Genomic DNA, 11,691 nt, shown 5'->3' on the forward strand with positions numbered 1-11,691 from the left:
TGCAAGTGTAATATACAAAAGACCCTCTTCTTGGAGGCAGCCAGAGAGAGTGTCATCCGCATGGTTAATCTCTCCTAGTATCCTGACGCTTCTGGAAGCTTATGCTAAAATCATCATAAAGAAGAGATTTTTTTTCCATTAGCATGCAACCAGCATTGCATTTCCAAGTGCTAGGTGTCATTCAGTGTCATTAGGCCGCTCTTCTGCTGCAAACTTAGAGAAAATTCTCACTGATCTCATGCAAAACTAGGACTGGGATATCAGAAATCATAATTCATAATTAAGCGGTGCCCTGAGCAGTGCAGTTAATTAAAAGGTGTTTTTATTGGAGGAGGGGGTTGTTATTCTTGTTTTGGCTTTTTGTTTGAAGAGTCTGAAGTCTATTTCTGTTTGGAAGGCTTGCCTAAGCACTTTCCAACCATTATAATGTCATTATATATGGGATTCATTACATTAGAGACATTAGGGGAGATTAAAAAGGATCTATTGGAGGCATTGGCTGAAAAAGAAAGGATAAAGACTAGTTGAGGTTTGAGCTTTTATTACATGGTTTGAAACAAATGCTGAAATATTGTATTTAAGCTAAGTGTGTTTGTTGGAGGGAGCATTAGGAGGGAAAGCAAAGCAGCAAATACCGCTCTCCCCATTAAAGAAAGAAATCACCATGGCTGGGAACAGTGTGTTAATTAGCAAACTAATTTCCTTGTACTTTAAGTGCGTAACAAGTTTTAAATGCCTTCTGAATGGCTTGATATCAATTGTGTTTTGTTCTTTGAATGTAATTGTTTCCATGGCAATGCCGAGGTCTGCTGTACATGAATTATGTCTGCAAAGTCTTCCAGTCATTTATGGGAAGTTCTGTATTAGCTTAGCAGCTGACCTGTATTCAGGCTATATTTTACTTTTGTTGCAGTTGTTTTACGACCAAATGAACAAAAAAAAAAAAAAAAAAGTCACTGGAAATGGGCCAGATCCTCAGTCCATCCCATTTGACTTCATTTCACTGATTTTAGGTGGAGCTGTGCTGTATTACACCAGCCCCTGTTCTTTTGAATATTTTCTTTATATATGTGGGAAAAAGGGGCACAAATGTCATTTCCCTGCTATTATAGGCCATCGTTCAGGTCGCTTTTAATTTGCTGCCTAGTGAGATGCTATCGAGTAAGCTCTTTTTCCTCAGGTAGAGCAGGTAACGCCAGGGCATTGCTGTGGGCTGCCAGCCACTGCTGAGCAGCTGGAAAGAACCAAGAGAGGACCGTTGCCTTCACGAGGCAGTAGCCACTTATTGCAGAGTGACCTTGGTGTTCCCCTTAGAATCATAGGGTTGGAAGGGACCTCTGGAGATCATCTAGTCCAACCCCCCTGCCAGAGCAGGGTCACCCAGAGCAGGCTGCACAGGAACGCGTCCAGGCGGGTTTTGAATGTCTCCAGAGATGGAGACTCCACCACCTCTCTGGGCAGCCTGTTCCAGTGCTCTGCCACCCTCAAAGTAAAGAAGTTCCTCCTCATGTTTAGGTGGAACTTCCCATGTTCAAGTTTGTGCCCAATACCTCTTGTCCTGTTGCCAGGCACCACTGCAAAGAGCCTGGCCCCATCCTCCTGACACCCACCCTTTAGGTATTTATAAGTGTTGATAAGAACCCTCCTCAGCCGTCTTTTTTCCAGACTGAAGAGACCCAAATCCCTCAGTCTTTCTTCATGAAAGAGGTGTTCGAGTCCCCACTCCCATAAGAGAGGTGTTCGAGTTAGTGGGAGGGAAAAAGTCGTACAGGAAAAGGGCTAACCCCCCAGCTTCTCTGGTCTCTCTTTGCTCAAAGAAGCAGCACATCCCTTTTTCTCTGCCAGCTCTGCCTTTTCTCATAGACTTTTACACAAGGTGCTGTAATTAGAACTTGCTCAGAATCACTTTACCTTTTCCCATGCTCATTAGATTATTTTTTTTTTTTCTTCTGGTATCAGAAAGAATAGTCTGTGTTCAAGAATTCACTAGAAACCCATGCTTTTCAGCTTGGCTTTTGCTGGAATTCCCCTTGCCCCATTTTCTAATGGTCATGAAGTTCAGTGTTACAAAACATACTGTCTACTTTGGGACAAACGGCCAAATACCTACATTAAGATATTGAAGGGCTGATTTCAAGTCCTAGCCCTGGCGCAAGCTACTTCTCTAGCTTTAGATATATTAGGTAGCCTCATAGCCTTGGTTCCCATTGTGTAAACTATTAATTTTTCATTTCCATCACGGTCCTTTCTGGTCCGATGGGACAGATTATTTACCACTCTGTGTTGATGCAGCACTTAGTAGAAAAGAGCTGGAGATCTTAATACTGTGGCTTTCACCAGGAAAAAATATTCTGTATTGGCATTTCATTTACTCATTTCATAATTTACAAGCTTCATGTAAGATTAAGTCTCCCAAAACTGGCACTAACTGGACACTATAGCGTCTACCATGTTTTGGCTTTCTCTTTTTCATTTAGAAATGTGAACTGGTTGGATTCATTGGTTTGTTTATATAGTTATAAAAGATTAAATAGAGGAAACACATAGCCAATTCTGGGAGCAAATGGAAACATTTATACAGAAAGCTCAGCAGTTTTAGTTTAGTGTGTGTTTTCTCTTTCCCATTTACCTTTGTTTGCTCAAGACAAAGACATCAAACAAAATCCTGACCTTGAAGGAAGACTGATGTGTGTGACACAGCATTCAGGTAAAATGTACCCTCTAGAAAAAGTGTTGCATAAATGCTTGTGTCAGAGAGGAATTAAACTCTATTTGGAAGTGCAGGAGAGAATTAAAGAAACTCAGTTTTACCGCTGCACCAGGTAGCTTCTGCACCGGCATGCCTCCTTACATTAATAGTCTTTAATCTTTATTTGCATTCGGTTATTCTTCATGTAGTGTGTTGTATTTGTCTTTTATTTAAACCCAGGTGCTCACGGTCATGACTCAGTTCTACGTGAGGTGAGGTATAACCGTGTAGTAAGGACAGGCCTTCCCCTCAAGCATGTGCTAATGATAAGACAAAACAGAGGGGTGCCAAAGTAAAAGTTATCTCTGTTTTACATCTAGAAAACTAAACTATGGAGAGATTGAGTGATTTATACATGGTCCCATAGGAAAATTGTCCAAAGCTGAGAAGGCAGAGTTCACGCACTGGGTAGGCTGCACTATCACAATTTATAGCTAAATATTCAACGTACTGGAGATTAAAGACAGGCGGGCAGCGGTGTCCAAGCACTAAACTGCTGGAAAGGTACTTACGCTTAAGTGACATAAATGTGAGGTAGAGCCAGAGGGCCTTTTTCACCTTCTGTCAAGTATTGTCCAGGCTTTGAGTTCAAAGCCAGTCACAAGAGCTCCTGCAATTCCTGAACACACAGCACTCGGTAACAGAGTGGGCAAGTAATTTGTAGTAAGGAAGAAATCTAGCAAACAGCCCTTCCTTTCATGCTTGGGTAAAATATTGATCATCTCTGAAATACGAGGCAGCACCCAGATATTCCCCAAAGGGTGTCCCCCAGGGGTACCAGGGCATTTCTCCCTGCCTCTGGAATTCTCCCTGAAAATGCTCAACCTGGAATCAAAATAGGCTCCATTCTGGGAAGAGACATGACTTTCATTATTTCTGCTAGCTGTCAGTGTTAAAAAATAGGAGCTGTTTATATGGCCAGACTCTAGTTAACTATGCTTAGTGTAAAGACAAATGAGAGCTAGCGTTATTGAAGACCATTACTCTGGTCTCTCAAACTCATCAGTAGCCAGCTTATACTAGCTCTTATAATACCTGGCCCTGGGAAGGGTTAATGGACTGAGAGCCAGTGAAGACCTTTTGGGAAAATGGATTTTTAGTTCAGCAGTCAAAATGCTTGTCCCAGACAAATCTTTTTGTTCTTTTAGGAGAATGGAGAGAAGAAAATAGAAAAACATAATTTTATATTTACCTAAACATTTAATTTTTCCTATTTTTAATGCTTTTGCTTTTAGTAATTTTAATTTTAAAAAAGAAGTTTTGCTTTGAAATAAGAAGTTGAACACCTTTATCTAAAAAAAGGTTAAGACAATATTTCACATGTGGAACTCATACCTTCTCTCTCCTCCTCTCCATACTGTTTTTTGGCCATTACTACCTGCCCTGTTTGACTCAGTTTCAGTTGCATAAAACTAGATTTTTTACATCATACTGCTTGGAGAAATTCTTGCAGCATCATCTCTGGCCACACTTTAGCTTGAGAAAAGCCAAGTGCTCTGTTTCCATCAGACTCTTCCTCTCTCCATGCAGTCAGCCTGGGGCCCCCTTCTCCCCTGGAGCTGCCTCGATCTGTCACCAGTACACTGTGTGAGTTCGGGTTCGTTTACCTGTTACAGTGACCCAGAGCCAAGAGCAGGCAGATTAAATCTCCAGGATAAAAAAATTCAAGCACCACATTTTTCTTAGTAGCTTATCCCGCTGAGGCTGTGCCCTGTCCTGGCTTGGTCTTCCCCTTCAGCTAGGCCAGGTACCAGCCTTATCATGCCTCCCTCTAGCTTGGTCTCATTCAGCTAAGAAACATTGCCTCTTACTACTCCAGATGTGTCCCTGAGGCTATAGCCCTATTGCGGAGCGAGTTAGTTTGTGTGGCATCTAATTTCATGTACTAACCTGTGGCATTTCATTCACTGTGGTCTTTTCTTTCTCATCTTTCCTGCAGGTACGAGCAAGAAGTCCCAGCGTCTGCTTCTCCATTGCTCCCTGTGGGGTTCACCTGTTCAGCCTTCTCTCTACTAATGGCAATAAGGAGCTGTCAGGTAACCTAATGATGCGTAAGTCATTACGACATCCACACCTCACCTCCGGTAGATTAAAGAAGCCTTAAAGTTTAAGACATCTGTCTCGTGAGTACATTAACACTTCTGCCTGGTTGTGTGAAAGCCCTCAGGCTCTCCAGCGTCCCGCAGAACAAGTACGTTAGCACAGGGGGATGCTGGCACCATTTTTGAGTACTTAGGTGTAGGAAAGGTATGGAGAAGTTGGCTCCTAAGCCTTTCTGCTCACTGCAAGGATGTTTCTTTCCACTCCCTCACCCGCTTCAGTACATCTTGCCTGGCCAGAAGAACAGCTACTTTCACTCACTGGGCTGCACTCTCACTCCTGCACACATTCCTGTACACAGTCCTGCGCATCCAGTCGTGTTGTACACAACCATTCTCATGTGCACTGTGCATACATACACGCTTGCTTTTACGCACATACTGTCTCATGTACACATCTGGTGTAAATTTCATATTGGAGGTATTTTTATGGACTTTGCAGTTCTTCAGAGATTTATCCCTAGGTGTGACTTGGAGCCTGTTAAGGTACTGAAGAAGTAACGCATTTTCTTCACTAAAAGGGATGCTAACCACATCATCCACTCCTGCAACTGCACCCACGCTCTCACAAAGCTGGAGGAACCAAATACCCTACCGACTCCTTTACTAATTATCTGCTTGATGAATCTCACTCTAAAAGAACCTGGTTTCCTTCAGGAAACTTCAGGAGCTCTGTTCCCAGCAGGATGCTTTCAGGCTCTGCAACTAAGAAATTTTAGATTTACAAGGAGAAACAGAGTTAACGCATTTAGGAAATCAGAAGAAGCAAAACTGAAGTTAAATGCGTACCATGTAACATGGAACATCTCAAGCTCCTGATAGTAATCACCTGAGGTATTAATGTGTGAGGGACTGTGATGAGTTGGGAGCATCTATTCTAAATCCCTTCGAGTTTTAATCTGGGACAGATGAGAAGGGGGCAAAAAAAGGAAGATGATTTAAAAATAGCTGTGTGCCTTCTGCAGTCAATTCACTCTGTAGGAAATCTGAACAATATTCAGGAAATACTATAACTCCCAGAAAAGCCTGTTGTTTCTAAGCAGAGCCAGTCTGGTCTTATCCACACTGAGGAGCAAATGGGATTGACAAGCATGTAACAGAATTGAGACAGAAAGTGTGAAACTGTGTTTGAAAGCAGAGAGAAGCTTAGAGACAACCTTAGTTTCAGTGTGATTGAGAAAAATGAAGGGAGGGGCGGGAAGGGGATTCCTTAAAGGAATTGGGTCTGCATTTGGAAAAGGCAGCAGGCACCTGAGGGAACCTACAGAAAAACAGACTGAAAGCTAGACTTTTGTGCCAAATAACAAAAAGTTAGTGCATACTATTAAACAGACCATGGCTGGCTTGGTGGAGCTGAGCAAAAGCCATTGGCATGGCAGCAAGTGGCATCCACTTTGCATCCCTTATATGAGTGAGTACATGGAGGACTAGGAGCCAGAGTGGAGCCACACGAGCAGTGGGAGGAAAGTCCCACCAGCTGAACACAACCTTCGTGAAATAACTGTCTGGCTGAACAGCCGAATTCATGACTGACGTGAGGCAGGGCATCACTCAACTGAAAACTGAAGGTTTAGTTTCCAAAACTGCTTTGCTTGGCAGTGGGACTTTGTCCACACACGTGCATTTCACTACAACAGCACTGACATTTATGGCTCTGGTTTTGTCTTCTGGGTTTAGAGGGGGTTTTGTGGGTTTGTTTGTTTTTAAAAGCCAGAACAAAAATTTGCATATTTACTTGTCCTTTAGGATGGGATTTTTGTCAGTCTGAGACAAAGCTGTGCATACTTTTTAGGAGGGTTTTGTGATTTCTAGGAAAGAAAAAAGCCACCTTTGTTATGAAGCTCTCCCCTCTGCTTTCAGCAAAGGGGAAGGGATTTGGCTTTCGGGTAACTTTCAGACACCTACGTGCTGCTCAAGGAAAGTTTCATAGAAAGAGATGAAAAAAATGGGTAGTTTTTGTCAGAAATGAGTAATTCAGTACCTTTCAAGCAGCTCTGCTGCGTTGAAGAGTACATATGTGGTAAAACAAGGCTGTGCTCGTGCTGGTCATGCCTGAGCTATGGCCAGAGCTGCAGCATCTGCTCAGGCCCAAACAACACCTGTGAGAGTTTTCTTAAGAGCTGAAAGATGAATCTTCGAGGCTGTGACCTACTCCTTCATTCCTTCTATCATCCCCGAGTCTAAAAATACAACCTGTAGCTTTGTACGCTCTTCTAGTCCCCTCTGAGAAATGCCACCTATGGTCTGGCAACCCAAAACTTGCCCTCTTCTTGCTGGGCATCTCTTTCTGTTCAGGATTTAACCGCTGGTATTGGGAAGCAGGAAAAAACTTGGCTAAACAGAAAGGATTTGAATGCAGAGCAGTTGCTTTCATGAATGAGATGAGCACACGTAAAACTCTGCCATGTGAGCGTGTAGCCTGCTCACTGCTCACAAATATTTAAATGCTAGTGATTTGTGAAAATCCTGCAAAGTGTGTCATCAATCTTTCTTCAGCTAAAAAAAAAAAAAAAGGGTCGTTATTTTTCAGCTTGGTTATTCTCTTGATTTAAGTGCGCTCAGCCATCTGTTGCGGGCACAAGAAGACAGAAGCAAGTAATTAAGCAGACCAATTGCACTCCACAAATAACAAATAATTGAGATGAAGTGTTTAGAGACAGTTCGTAGGCTAAAAGCAATTTCTCATGACTAGTGAGTGCTTGTGAAAAACATATGCTTTTCTGAGAGAAATGGGTGGCTCATGAATAATATGCGAACCAGAAATAAGGTACCAAAACTGGAAAAGGATTTTTGGGGACTTTTCTCACCTTGCTGTGTTAATCTAAAAGTCTAACTAGACATGTAGGCACTCTCAAATAGTCAGCAGAAAGGTCTGTACACTTATTCAAAGAGCTGCCTCTCACTTCGGAGATGCTGTCCTTTCCCATTGCTTCTGGAAGGAGCACACACCCCAGGGTTATTCAAGACATCTTACTTCAAACCGGGTAAAGTCGGGGAAAAGCACTGCTCACAGAGTGAATTCACAGCGCCCCTACAATCAAAGGCAATTTTGCCTTTGTTCAGTATTTTCTGAACAAGAGTCTTCCCATTTAGGAAGCAATGTCCCCCAGCAACTCAGAGTAAATGTACAAAATTTAGGGTAAGTTGAGTGCTAAACCTTAAGTTTAGAAACAAGCAAAAAGGGCAGCAGATACCCAATATTTCTGTGCCTTCCCAAAAGCATCTTTTTTTTCTTTTCTTTTTTTTTTCCAGAGGGGGCAATATTATTGAAACTGACATATCCATAACCCAGAAGAGACTTTTTAAGTGAAGTGGTTGAATTCAAAGGGTATCTAGGATTTTTTTAAATTTATTTTTAAAGTACTTTTTGGTAAAGTAAGACATTGTATCATCCAGCTTTGCCAGAGTGGATGTTAAATATTATGGTTGTTGAAGTGGGCCTCTGCATAGCGTCACTGTTGTGAGCTTATCCAGAATGTCCCAGTAACAGAGGCTGGTACTTTTTTACCCGTCCTTAGACTCCTGGCAGCCGGTAATATCCCCCCCATTCACTGTATGGAAGGGGTATGGTGGCAATTTGTGGAAGACCAACAAACCAGCGCCGTGTTGGGAACTATCATATTCAGTTGTCTTTATTTGGGATGTGCTCTCATACCACTTTGGGAGGTGGTGATGGGAAAAAGGCACTCCTCACTCATGCCGTTGCCAAATTCTCCAGGAGTGAACATCCTCCACCCTGGTTTGGGTGTAATCTGGTCCAGCAGTTCTTGTGGAGCTATGTGTAGGTTTACAGTATATCAGACATTATCAACTGACGAGCAAAAATGACTTATCAGTGTTGTAGTGGTTGTCCTTTGACAGGTATTCAAACTGAAAGATCAATTTGCATTTTCTGAAAGGAACGAATATGCAGTAGATTAGTTTTCAAATGGGTTTTAGTACATGGAATGAAACTACTTACATCAGTGATTTTCTAAGGTTACATTTGTTTTTGCTGTATTTTTTTTCCTCTTCTAGATGCAATTCTTATTTGCTAAGGATTCTGAGCGTTACATTAGAATAAGGAAGACTTGGAGGGTAATTTTAGAAAAATAGATATCTAAATCACTACCATAATCCTTCTGGCTCTTTGAAAATGAAAAGTAGAGTGTTTCAGAGAGCTGTTTATTGGAAAGATTAGTTTTATCATGAAATTATTACTTCAGCACATGGTTTGAGATTGGCCATTACCTTAGAAAGTTCACAGATGAAAACACAGGGAGAGTTGCCAATGAAAAAGACCTAATGACTGAAAGAGTCTTTTCCTTGTGCGCTTCGTTTTTCTCCTATAGCGCTGTATTGGCTTCACCTGGGAGAAGTAAACAATCTGTTAAAAAAGGATGGGAAAAATAACTAAAGCTCTACTGTAAATTTTGTAAATTGACTGATTTTGGGGGGGAAAGCCATTTTACTTATTTACCTATTAATAGTGCTTAGGCAAATGTTGAAAAAAACCCCAAATATTTATGAACACGTGATTTGTAAAAATAAAATTTTTGTTCTTTCTTCAGGAACAATCTGCCTGTAATTGTTTCGATGGGAGCCTGGAAAAGATCTCTTAGTCCTTTGACCATATGGACATATGACCAGCATGAGATGATATGACCATCCCCTTAAAGAGAAGGCTTTACATGCAAAAGGCAAAGACAATTCCTCTGAAGTTTGGTAACGTGTTGACAGCCTTAACCTAGGTAACCCCTGGGGGAAGACCTCATCAACATCACTTGAAACCAGCTGCCAACTGAATGCTCTAAATAGGAGAGGACCCCATTTGTTTTCTTCAGCACCACTTCACCATCTGCCTAGTTTAGTTGTGGAAGAACCCCAGGACCAAACTGTCTCTCATACGTAATGGAGACTCAGTTGCTGTTAATGAAGTCCTGAATTTATATTCTTTCCATGTATGGAAAATTCTCATGTCTGCAGTGATGAACCTCAAAAAAATATGTGGATGGATATGTACTCATGTCCATTCCTGATATGGAGACGCGTATTTTAGAAGAAGACTTCTACTGTTGTAGTCTTTTATTGTATTTTCTTATTTGCTCTTGTTCCATTTTAATTTTATTTTGGCCAGTGGAGGAATTGAGTAAAACTTCTCCATCACAAATCAGTCTCCCTAACTTATAGAAATGGAAGTTAAAGTAAAGCGGGTTTTGAAGTCCAGGGTCATATAATGAATTTTCATGTCAGTATAGTATTTTCATGGTGAGAGGAAGAGATATTATTGAACCTTCATCAGAGAGGGGCAAAAGGAGAATGAGGTCAGTGTCCCTTTAAATGTCCCGCACAGGTTGCATGAAAGCAAGATTATATCAGTCTCAGGATGCCAAGGTTTTATTTATAAAAATAAATTCTTCCAGAAAATGTCCCAAACTGGTGTCATGTTTCTGAGTGCTAATGGCTACATTAGCAGTTAGCTGCAGTTGTACATATGTCCACCCATCTGCCTTACGACTTTGTATCGGAGGAAGGTGCTGTGCGTTAATTACCCTATGTAAAAGTCTGCTTTTAATGTGTGTAAAGAAAAGGATTGCAGGTGGTGGTGAGACACTGGGCTAGAACCACTCATCGCTGGCCAGATTAAGCCCCTTGCTGTAGGCACCATTGTCCCTGGGTAGAAGGTATGAGAGTTAAGCCCAAGCCATAAAATGGATTTAATGGAATTATGGATGCATGTTTTTTCATTTTTTTTTCTCAGTTGATCCTACAATTAAAAATTATAACTAGAATACCTTTTAAATTGGCAAAAGAACTCTTCTTTGAGCGGGTTGGTCTGTTTGTCTTGCACAATGCACTGGAGTATTCTCGCCGGAGGGGGGTCAAATGCTGCAAAATGGCATTTGCATATTCTCATTGCAGTTCTATTGCAGTTCATTTTGCCTACACCTGGGGCTGCCTTTTACTTGCCACAGGTAAAAATTTCCCTTTTGGCAGACAGCCAGCGTGAGATGATGCAGATTCAAGTCTTAGTGGGACTTTGCGCTGAGTCTTTGCGTGAGGCTAGAATTTATAATAGACGACATACTGTTGCAATGGGAAGAATAAGGAGGGGTTACTGTCATGGGAACAGGTTGTTTACTCATTTTTTACTACTACTCTGTTTAGGAAGCTTCAGTCTTCTAGTTGGTGAGAAGAGATACAGACATGTAAGACAGATGCAGCTTCGATATAACACATTGTGAGTAGCAAATGACTGCTTTGAAAATTGTCTCAAATTGTACATTGTGTGAAAAATCTTCCTTATAGCCATCTGACCAGCATGCATACAATTGGGCTTGCAAATATATTCTGATTTCCAACGGTCAATGAGAGAAAGAAGAGGAATTTACAGCTAATGCTATTTTCCATTACTAATTCAAGCTTATATATACCAACTAGTATTTGTTCCAGCAGCCCAAGAGGCTACAAACATGAGACAGTTTGCTGCATGTGGTGGTTTATTTACACCAAGTTTTTGTACTTCCTCAAAGATTTTGTCTCTGATTCAACTTCAGTTCTGCAGTCCTCTTCAGGAGGACAGATTTTAGTTATTGGTCATTTTTCCAAGATAAACTATGCTTTCTTCCAAAGATTTCCCCTTATGCCCCATGCTTTTTGGAAACATAAAGCTTCTGAGGACAGGGGAAATATCTTGCATTCACGCTTTCAGCAGTTTCTGTTTGTTCGGTTGTAAACTGATTTTGCAGCAGTGGAGAAAAGAAACAACTCTGTGGGAAAGCGTTGTTGCCAGTGGTTGTCTTGCCTGCATCGCTCCCAGTCTGGCACAAGCCTTTGTCTTCATTTCCCTTAATGGAATGGAGT

The 11,691-nt window shown here is 41.5% G+C and overlaps 1 long non-coding RNA gene across 3 annotated transcripts in view; it reads left to right on the forward strand.

The window, feature by feature from the left end:
* LOC134516201 (uncharacterized) overlaps positions 1–10,469 on the forward strand; it is a 29,310-nt gene extending 18,841 nt beyond the window's left edge. For all 3 annotated transcript variants that reach the window (XR_010071256.1, XR_010071254.1, XR_010071255.1), the window contains 2 exons: positions 4,689–4,785; positions 9,399–10,469. This is a non-coding gene — a long non-coding RNA (uncharacterized LOC134516201). The remainder of the gene's footprint in view (positions 1–4,688; positions 4,786–9,398) is intronic.
* The last annotated feature ends 1,222 nt before the right edge of the window (positions 10,470–11,691 follow it).

This window comes from Chroicocephalus ridibundus, chromosome 5 (assembly GCF_963924245.1).
Source record: "Chroicocephalus ridibundus chromosome 5, bChrRid1.1, whole genome shotgun sequence".
Taxonomy (NCBI): domain Eukaryota; kingdom Metazoa; phylum Chordata; class Aves; order Charadriiformes; family Laridae; genus Chroicocephalus; species Chroicocephalus ridibundus.